The sequence below is a fragment of the Canis aureus genome, chromosome 7 (genome assembly GCF_053574225.1).
Source record: "Canis aureus isolate CA01 chromosome 7, VMU_Caureus_v.1.0, whole genome shotgun sequence".
NCBI classification, from domain to species: domain Eukaryota; kingdom Metazoa; phylum Chordata; class Mammalia; order Carnivora; family Canidae; genus Canis; species Canis aureus.
This window is the reverse complement of record NC_135617.1, coordinates 29750432-29760363: the sequence shown is the minus strand read 5'-3', so window position 1 is coordinate 29760363 and position 9932 is coordinate 29750432. Positions and strand designations below refer to the sequence as shown.

The 9932-nt window shown below is 34.4% G+C and overlaps 1 pseudogene; it reads left to right on the top strand.

Annotated features, from left to right (window-relative positions):
• Nucleotides 1–6232: 6232 nt before the first annotated feature.
• LOC144316692 (peroxiredoxin-6 pseudogene) lies at nucleotides 6233–7110 on the top strand (annotated as a pseudogene).
• The last annotated feature ends 2822 nt before the right edge of the window (nucleotides 7111–9932 follow it).

Sequence of the window (9932 nt, the reverse complement as noted above, 5' to 3'; positions counted from 1 at the left end):
CACCCATCTAGGCCATCCCCTACCCACTTCCCTCCCTCAACCCTCAGCTTGTTCTCTATCATTAAGAGTCTATTATGGTTTGTTTCTCTCATTCCCCTTTCCCATGTGTCCAACTGTTTTGTTTCTTAAATTCCACATATGAATGAAATTATATAGTATTTGTCTTTCTGATTGACTCATTTCGCTTAGTGTAATATATTCTAGCTCCATCAGCATCATTGCAAATGGCAAGACTTCATTCTTTCTGATGGCTGAGTAATATTCCATTGTATATACATACCATAGCTTCTTTATCCATTCGTCAATTGATGGACATTTGAGCTCTCACCATAGTTTGGTTATTGTTGATAATGCTGGTATAAACATTGCAGTGCATATACCCCTTCATATTTGTATTTTTGTATCCTTTGGGTAAGTATCCAGTAATTCAATTGCTGGATCATAGGATAGTTCTATTTTTGTTTTTTAAGGAACCTCCATGCTGTTCTCCAGAGTGGCTGCACCAGTTTCATTCCCACCAACAATGTAAGGAGTATTCCCCTTTCTCTACCTGTTGTTTCCGTGTCGTTAATTTTAGCCATTCTGACAGGTGTGAGGTGATATTTTATTGTGGTTTTCATTTGTATTTCCCTGATGATGAGTGATGTTGAGCGTCTTTTTATGTGTCTATTAGCCATCTGGATGTCTTCTTTGGAAAAGTGTCTGTTCATGTCTTCTACCTATTTTTTATCTGGGTGACTTGTTTTTCGGGTGTTGAGTTTGATAAGTTCTTTATAGATTTTGGATACAAACGCTTTATCAGATATGTCATTTGCAAATATCTTCTCCCATTTCAGAGGCTGCCTTTTAGTTTTTCTGATTGTTTCCTTCACTGCGCAGAAGATTTTTATCTCGATAAAGTCCCAATAGTTTACTTTTGCTTTTGTTTCCCTTGCCTCCAGAGACATATCTAGTAAGAAGTTGCTGTAGGTTGAAGAGGTTGCCTCCTGTGTTCTCCTCTAGGATTTTGATCATTTTCTGTCTCAAATTTAGGTCTTTCACCCATTCTTAATTTATTTTTGCTTATGATGTAAGAAGGTGGTCTGGTTTCATTCTTTTGCATGTGGCTGTCCAGTTTTCCCAACACCAATTGTTGAGGAAACTCTTTTTTTCATTGGATATTCTTTCTTGGTTTATTGAATATTAGTTCACCATGTAGTTGTGGATTATCTCATTGTAGTTTTTTTTTTCTCATTGTAGTTTTGATTTGCATTTTCCTAATCACTAAAGATATTATCTTTTCATGGTCTTATTGGCTATTGTATATCTTTTACTTTTTGAGGAACCTCCATACTGTTCTCCAAAATAGTTGCACCAGTCTGCATTCCCACTAACAGTGCAAGAACATCCTTGCCAACAGAAATGTCAATTCAGTTTCTCTGTCCATTTAAAAAATTGGTTTGTTTTTTATTACTGAGTTGTAAGAATTCCTTATATATTCTAGATACAAATCTGTTATCAGATATATGATTTATAAATGTTTTCTCCCATTTTGTGGGTTATCTTTCATTTTCTTGATGGTGTCCTTTGAAGCATAAAAGTTTTTGGCTTTGATGAAATCCAATTAATATATTTATTGTTACTGTTTGTGTTCTTGTTATATCTAAAAAGGCTTTCTTTAACCCAAGGTCATGAAGATTTATTTATATTTTTTCTAAAAGCTTTATAGTTTTAGTTCTTACTTTTAGGTCTATGATTCATTTAGAGTTCATTTTTTTAGAAGGGAGATGTCCAAGTTCTTTTTTTTTTTTTTTTTTTTTTGCATGTGGACATCTCATTGTCTCAGCACCATTTGTTGAAGGTAATCTTTCTTTTAAATGGTCTTGGCACTTTTCTCAAAAACTAAATGAATACAAAGGTGAGAGTTTATATCTAAACCTTCAGCTTTATTCCATTGATCTATTAGACTGTCCTTATGCCAGCACAACATTCTCTTGATTGCTGCAGCTATGTAATATATGTTTTGAAGTCATCAAGTGTGAATCCTCCAACTTTGTTAACTTTCAATATGATTTTGGCCACTTTGGGTCCCATGCATTTCTTTATGAATTTTAGGATCAATTTATCAACTTCTGTAAAAAACTCAACTGAGAATTTAATATGGATTGTATTGGATCTATAGACCAATTTGTGAATATTGTCATCTCAATATTAAAGTCTTATAATACATGAACAAGAGATGTCTATCCATTTATTTACGTCTTCTTAACATCTTTCAGCAAAGTTTTATAGTTTTCCTCCCTGCTTTACTGAGGTATAATTGCAAAATAAAATTATATATATATATATATATTTATTTTTAAGATTTTATTTATTTATTCATGAGAGACACACACAGAGAGAGGCAGAGACACAGGCAGAGGGAGAAGCAGGCTCCATGCAGGGAGCCCTACATGGGACTCAATCCCAGGTTTCCAGGATCATGCCCTGGGCTAAAGGCGGCACTAAACCGCTGAGCCACCCGGGTTGCCCAAAATTATATATATTTAAAGTTGTAATGTGATAAACCATTGCCTCACATAGTTACTATTTTTTTATTTTTGCAATGAGAATGTGTAAGATCTACTCACATAGCAAATTTCAAGTAGACAATATAATATTATAAACAATAGTCACCATGCTATGCATTAGATCCTCATAATTTATTCATCTTGTAATAGAAAGTTTGTGCCTTGTAACCAACATCTCCTCATTTCCCCCATCTTTAGCCCCTGGAAACCACCATTCTACTTTCTGTGTCAATGAGTTTAACTTTTTTTTCACATATAAGTGATACCTACATTATCTGTCTTCCTCTGGCTTATTTCACTTAACATAATACCCTCCGAATTCATTCAGGTTGTCACAAATGGCAAGATTTCCTTCTTTTCTATGGCTGAATAATATTCCTGTATATGTGACACATTTTCTTTATCCATCTATCCATCAATAGACTGTTAGGCTATATCCATATGTTGGCTACTATGTGTAATATAGCAATGAACATGGGAGTGCAGATAGTTCTTTGAGATACTGATTTTGTTATACCCAGAAGTATGATTGAGGGATCACATGGCAGTTCCATTTTTAATGTTTTGAGGAACTTCCAAATTGTTTTCCATAGTGCATTATTTACCTTCCTATCAACAGTGTACGAGAGTTCTTGTTTCTACACTTCTACACATCTTTGCCAGTACTTGTTATTTCTTGTTTTTCTAAGTAAAAGCAATTCTAACTGGTGTGAGGTGATGTCTCATAGTGGTTTTGATTTGCATGTCCCTGATGATCAGTGATGTTGAACACCTTTTCATGTATCTATTGGTCATTTGTATGTTGTCTTCTTCTTCTTTTTCTTCTTCTTTTTCTTCTTCTTCTTCTTCTTCTTCTTCTTCTTCTTCTTCTTCAATTTTCATCTTTGCTTTCTTTACAGAAATGTCTATTCAGGTCTCTTGTCAACTATTTAATCTTTTTTCCCCTTTTTTCCTTTTTTTTTTTTTTTTTTTTGCTATTGAGTTGTATGAGTTCCTTATATATTTTGGATATTAATCTCATTTCTCATATATGGTTTGCCAACATTTTCTCCCATTCCAAGGATTGCCTTTGCATTTTATTGATGGTTTCCTTTGTTGTGCTAAAGTGTTTTCATTTGCTGTTGTCCCACTTGTCTATTTTTGCTTTTGTTGCCTATACTTTTGGTGTCATATCCAAAAAAATCATTGTCAAAACTAATGTCAAGGAGCTTTTCCCTTTTTTTCTGTTAAGAATTTTATAGTTTTAGGTTTTATATTTAAGTCTTTAATTTATTTCAAGTAATTTTTGTTAGTGGTGTAATCTAGGGATCCAGGATCATTTCCATGTGGATATCCAGTTTCTCAGCACCATTTGTTGAAAACACTCTTTTCCTTCATTGAGTTTTCTTGATGTCCTTGTCAAAGGTTCTTTGGCCATATATTTGAAGGTTTATTTCTGGTCTTCAGCTTATTTTTGAATGAACGCAACTCTACTATGATTAGATTAGACTCTTTAAATAGTGATTAAATGCATGGTTTCTTGTATCAGTCTGCAGGAGCATAGGTACTCCACCATTTACTGTCTGATGTTAGACAGTTTATCTTTCTGCAACCTATTTTCCTTATCCATAAAACAACAATAATGATAGTGCCTCCCTAAGGATGGGATTACAAAGATTAAATAAGAGAAAGCTTGTTTAAAATGCCTGATACATAGAAAGTACTAAAAAAATCTTAGCTATTATTATTGCCTATTTTTCACAATTTTATTAGAACACATCCAACACAATTATAGCTCCCTAAGGATCTTCAGATGGTTTCTTATGGATCTTAGGATTGTTTATTCTATTTCTGTGAAAAATGTCAATGGAATATTTATAGAGATTGCATTGAAGTTGTAGATCACTTTGGGTACTATGGACATTTTAACTATACTAATTCTTCCAATCCATTTATTTATGTCTTCCTCAATTTCTACCTTCAAATCTATAGTTTTCATTGTTCAAGTTTGGGTTTTTCACCTCCTTGGTTAAGTTTGTTAATACTTAATTAAATTTGTTAATATTTGCTTAAGTTTTTTTCAATGCTATTGTAAGTGCGATTGTTTTCTTAACATCTTTTTTGTATAGCTCATTGTTAGTAAATAGAAACACAAATGATTTTTGTATGTTGATTTTGTATCCTATTTACTAAATTTACCCACTCTAACAATTTTTTGGTGGAGTCTTTAGGGGCTTCTATGTTTCAGATCATGCCATCTATAATAGGAACATTTTTACTTCTTTCTTGATTTGGATATCTTTCTTTTCTTGCCTAGTTGCTCTGGCAAGGACTTCCACTAATACAGTGAATAGAATATGGTGAATAAAGGCGAGCATCTGTCTTATTACTGATCTTGGAGGAAAAGCCTTTGGATTTTCACTGTTGAGTATGTTAGCTATGGACTTGTCATATCTGGTCTTTATTATGTTGAGGTATGTTCTTTCTCTACCTAATATTTTGAGACTTTTTATCATGAAATCATGTTGAATTTTGTCTAATGCTTTTCTGCATCTATTGAGATGATCACACAATTTTTTTAAAGCTTTATTTATTTATTTATTCATTTATTTATTATGATGGACACAGAGAGAGAGAGACAGAGAGAGAGAGAGGGAGAGGCAGAGACACAGGAGGAGGGAGAAGCAGGCTCCATGCCAGGAGCCCGATGTGGGACTTGATCCCGGGACCCCAGGATCGCGCCCTGGGCCAAAGGCAGGCACCAAACCACCGAGCCACCCAAGGATCCCCCGATCACAGAATTTTTATCCTTCACTTTGTTAATCTACTGATTTGTGTATATTGAACCATCCTTGCATCCCAGGGATAAACCTACCTCGATCATGATGTATAATCATTTTAATGTTCTGTTAAATTCAGTTAGTATTTTTTCACCTATGTTCATCATGGATATAGAATTCTCTTTCCATGTGTCCTTTTCTGGCTTTGGTATCAGTGCAATGATGCCTCATAAAATGATTTAGAATGTTTACCCCTCTTCAGTTTTTAAACAGAATTTGAGGAGAATTAGCATTAATTTTTTTTAAGTGTTCAGTAGAATTCATCAGTGAAGCCATCTATCTATTCCTTTGTTGGGACATAGTTTCCTTATTGATTTTCTATATGGATTATCTATTCACTGATGTAAGTGGGGGTATTTAAGTTTCCTACTATTATTGTATTATCATCAGTTTCTCTCTTTATGTTCACTAATATTTGCTTTATGTATATAGGTGCTCCAATGTTGGGTACATAGATGTTTATAATTGTTATATTCTTTTGTTGGATGTCTCCCTTTCATTTCTGATGTTTTTTCTTTTTTTTCTTAGTCTAGCTAAAGGCTTGTCAATTTTGTTTATGTTTTGAAGAAAACAACTTTTCATTTCATTGATCTTTTCTATTGGTTTTCTAGTTTCTAATTCACTAGTTTTTTCCTTTGATCTTTGTTATTTCCTTACTTTTGCTAGCTTTGGGCTTAGTTCTGCTTTTTTAGTTCCTTGAGGTATAAATTTAGATTGCCATTTGAAATATTTCCTTTTTCTTAATTAGGAATTTATTGCCTATTTTTGCCCTTTTAGAATGCTTTGGACCTCCATCACAAGAACCAGCTTCCTGGTAACTCCTGATGTTATACCTCCTCATCCTCCCACATCACTGCTGCTGCTATGACTGGATGTCTCCTTATTGGGAATAAATATCCCAACTTTGAGGCCAATACTATCATTGGCCATATCCATCTCTATGACTTTTTGAGAGGTCACATGGGGCATTCTTTTGTCCCATGCTTGAGATCTTACCACAGTGTGTATTTTTTTTTTTTTAACTTTTATTTATTTATGATAGGCACACAGTGAGAGAGAGAGAGAGGCAGAGACACAGGCAGAGGGAGAAGCAGGCTCCATGCACCAGGAGCCTGATGTGGGATTCGATCCCGGATATCCAGGACTGCGCCCTGGGCCAAAGGCAGGCGCCAAACCGCTGCGCCACCCAGGGATCCCTTACCACAGTGTGTATTGCAAAGCTTGGTAGAGCAGCAAATCTAGCACTACAATTTAGCAAGAGGAATGTAAAAGATGATTGCTCTTTTAATAGACCATGCTGAAGACCATCCTCCTGGAGTAAGGGTATCACTGCTTACAATGGTGAGAAGTCCACAGAAATGTTACCTTTTCTAATCATTGATGATAAGAATCAAGAGTTTACAATCTTGTTGGGCATTCTGGGCACAGCAGAGAAGAATATACAGGGCATTCCTATGACAGCTTGTGTGATGTTTATTTTTGGTCCTGATAAGAAATTGAAGCTGTCATCCTCTATTTAGCTACCACTGGCAGAAACTTTGATGAAATTCTCAAAGTAGTTATTTCTTTCAAGCTGACATTGGAAAAGACAGTTGACACCCTGGCTAATTGGAGGAATGAAGACAGAGTGATGGGCCTTCCAATCATCTCTAAAGACATAACCAAAAAATTTCCCTAAAGGAGTCTTTACCGAGGTGCTCCCATCTGGCAAAAAAGACCTCCGCTATACTCTCCATCTGTAAAATTCTCTGAGAAGTTGGTGCTGGAGCTGCTTGCTTAGCATAGTAGGCCAGAGGATGCTAGCTGCTAATGATGTTTTCCTGCAGCAATTTTGTAAAAACATCCTGGTATCATCCTAAAAAAAAAAGAAAAAAAAGAAAAAAAAAAAAGAATTGCTTTTGATGCAGTTTGCTAATGGTGTATTTCCATTTTCATTTGTTTGAATATTTTTTTTTCTTTTGATTTCTTCTTTGATCCATTTGTTGTTCAGAAGTGAATTGTTTAATTTCCACATGTATTTATAAAATTTCCAGCTTTCTTCTGTTACTGATTTCTCATTTCATATCATTGTGTTTGGAAAAAATACCTGGTATGATTTCAGTCTTAAATTTGTTAAGACTTGTTTTGTGGCCTAACATAGAAGCTACTCCAGAGAATATCCCATATGTGCTTGAGAAGAAAATGTATTCTGTTGCTGTTGGATGGAATATTTTGTATATGTCTGGTAGGTCCATTTGGTCAAAAGTATAGTTCAAGACCAATGTTTCCTTATTATATTTTCTCTCTGGATGATCCATACATTGTTAAAAGTAGGGCACTGAAGTGTTCAACTGTTATTGCATTGTCTATTTCTGCCTTCCAATCTGTTAAAATTTGCTTAATCTAGTTAGGTGCTCCAATGAGGCTGCATATATATTATATTCTATTGATGAATTGACCCCTTTATTATTATATAATAATCTTCTTTTCCTCTTGTTAGAGTTTTTTACTTAAAGTCTATTTTTTTTTCTGATAGGAGTTTAGCTTTATTCATTTGTATTTGCATTTGCATGGAATATCTTTCTTCACCTTTCAGCTTCAGCTTATGTGTTTATAAACCTGAAGTGAGTCTCTTGTAGGAATCACATAGTTGGTTCTCATTTTTATTTTATCCATTCAATGACTCTGTCCTTTGGGAAATTTAATTCATTTACAGTTAATTATTGACAATTAGGGACTTACTTTTGCCATCTTGTTAATATTTTGAATGGGGAATGTTTTGCAGTTCCTTTGTTCTTTTCTTCCTCTCTTGCTATCTTTCTTGTGATGTGATGATTTTCTGAAGTGGTATACTTTAATTCCTTTCTTTTTAACTTTTCTGAATCTACTATAGACTTTTGCTTTGTGGTAACTATGAGGCTTACATAAAATATCTTAAACTTTTTTTTTTCCACCCCACCCCCAAATATCTTAAACTTACAACAATCTGCTTTAAGCTGATAACAATTTAAATTTAATCACATACAAAAACTCTACCTTTTTATTCCTCTTCCCATTATATATTTTTGATGATATAATTTGTATCTTTTTATATTGTACACCAATTAAAATTATTATACCAATAGTTATTTTTAATACCTTTATCTTATTTTTATATTGGAGTAAAGCAAATTCTGCACCATCAGTATAGTATTAGAGTACTTTGAATTTGACCATATTTACATTTACTAATGAGTTTTACATTTTCATATGTTTTTATGTTATGAATTAGTGTCCTTTTATTTCAGCTTAAGAAATCCTTTTAGCATTTCTTATAAGGCAGCGCTAGTGGTGATGACTCTCTCAGCTTTAGCTTGTCTGGGAAAGTCTTTAATTCTTCATTTCTGAAGGACAGCTTTGCAAAGTATTCACAATATTCATGCTGGCACTTTGCATATATCATCCTATTCTCTCCTGGCCTGAAAGATTTTTCTCTTTTCTTTTTTCTTTCTTTCTTTTTCTTTCTTTCTTTCTTTCTTTCTTTCTTTCTTTCTTTCTTTCTTTCTTTCTTTCGATTTTATTTATTTATTTGAGAGAGAGAGAAAACATGAGCAGGATGGAGGGGCAGAGGGAAAGAGAGAAGCAGACTCCCCACTGAGCAGGGAGTCTGACCCAGGGCTCAATCCCAGGACCCTGAGATCATGACCTGAGCCGAAGGCAGATGCTTAACCAACTGAGCCACCCAGGTGCCCTTGCAAGGTTTCTGCTGAGAAATCCTATCATAGTCTGGAGGGTGTTCTCGTGTATGAGAAGAGTTTATTTTCTTTTGTTGCTTTCAAAATTCTCTTTGTCTTTGATTTTTGACAGTTTATTATAAAGCATCTCAGTGAATTCCTCTTTGGGCTTTACCTGTATGAACTTCAGGTACCTGGATGTTTTGACTCTGCCCAGATTTGGGGAATTTTTAGCCCTTATTTCTTTAAATGAGCTTTTTACCCCCTTTCTCTCTCTTCTCCTTTGGGGACTCCTATATTATGAAAACTGTTTCTTCTGATAGTGTCCCATAATTCATGTAGGTGTTCACCACTTTTTTTCATTCCTATTTCTCACTTGACTGTATAATTTTAGATGCCTTGTATTTGAGTTCATAGATTCTTTCTTCTGTTTAATCAAGTCTGATGTTGATGCTTACCATTGCATTTTCATTTCCTTCATTGTATTCTTCATCTCCAGAATTTCTGCTTGATTCTTTTTTTTTAATGATTTCTTTCTGTTGGCTCTCTTATTTTGTTTATGTATTGTTTTCCTGATTTCATTAAGTTGTCTGTTTTCTCTTGTAGCTTGGTAAGCTTCCTTAAAATAATTATTTTGAAAATTGTTTTTTTTTTTGGTCAGGGAATTCACAGTTTTCCTTTTTTTGTGTGTGGTCAGTTACAGGAAAATAATCGTGTTCCTTTGGTAGTGCAATGTTTCCTTGCTTTTTTGTGATCCTTGAGTCCTTGCATTTCTGTTTTCTTATTTGAAGAAGCAGTCACCTCCTCTATTCTTTACTCACTGGCCTCAGGAACAAGATACCCATACCTGGTCACAGTCCAACAGGGGAGTC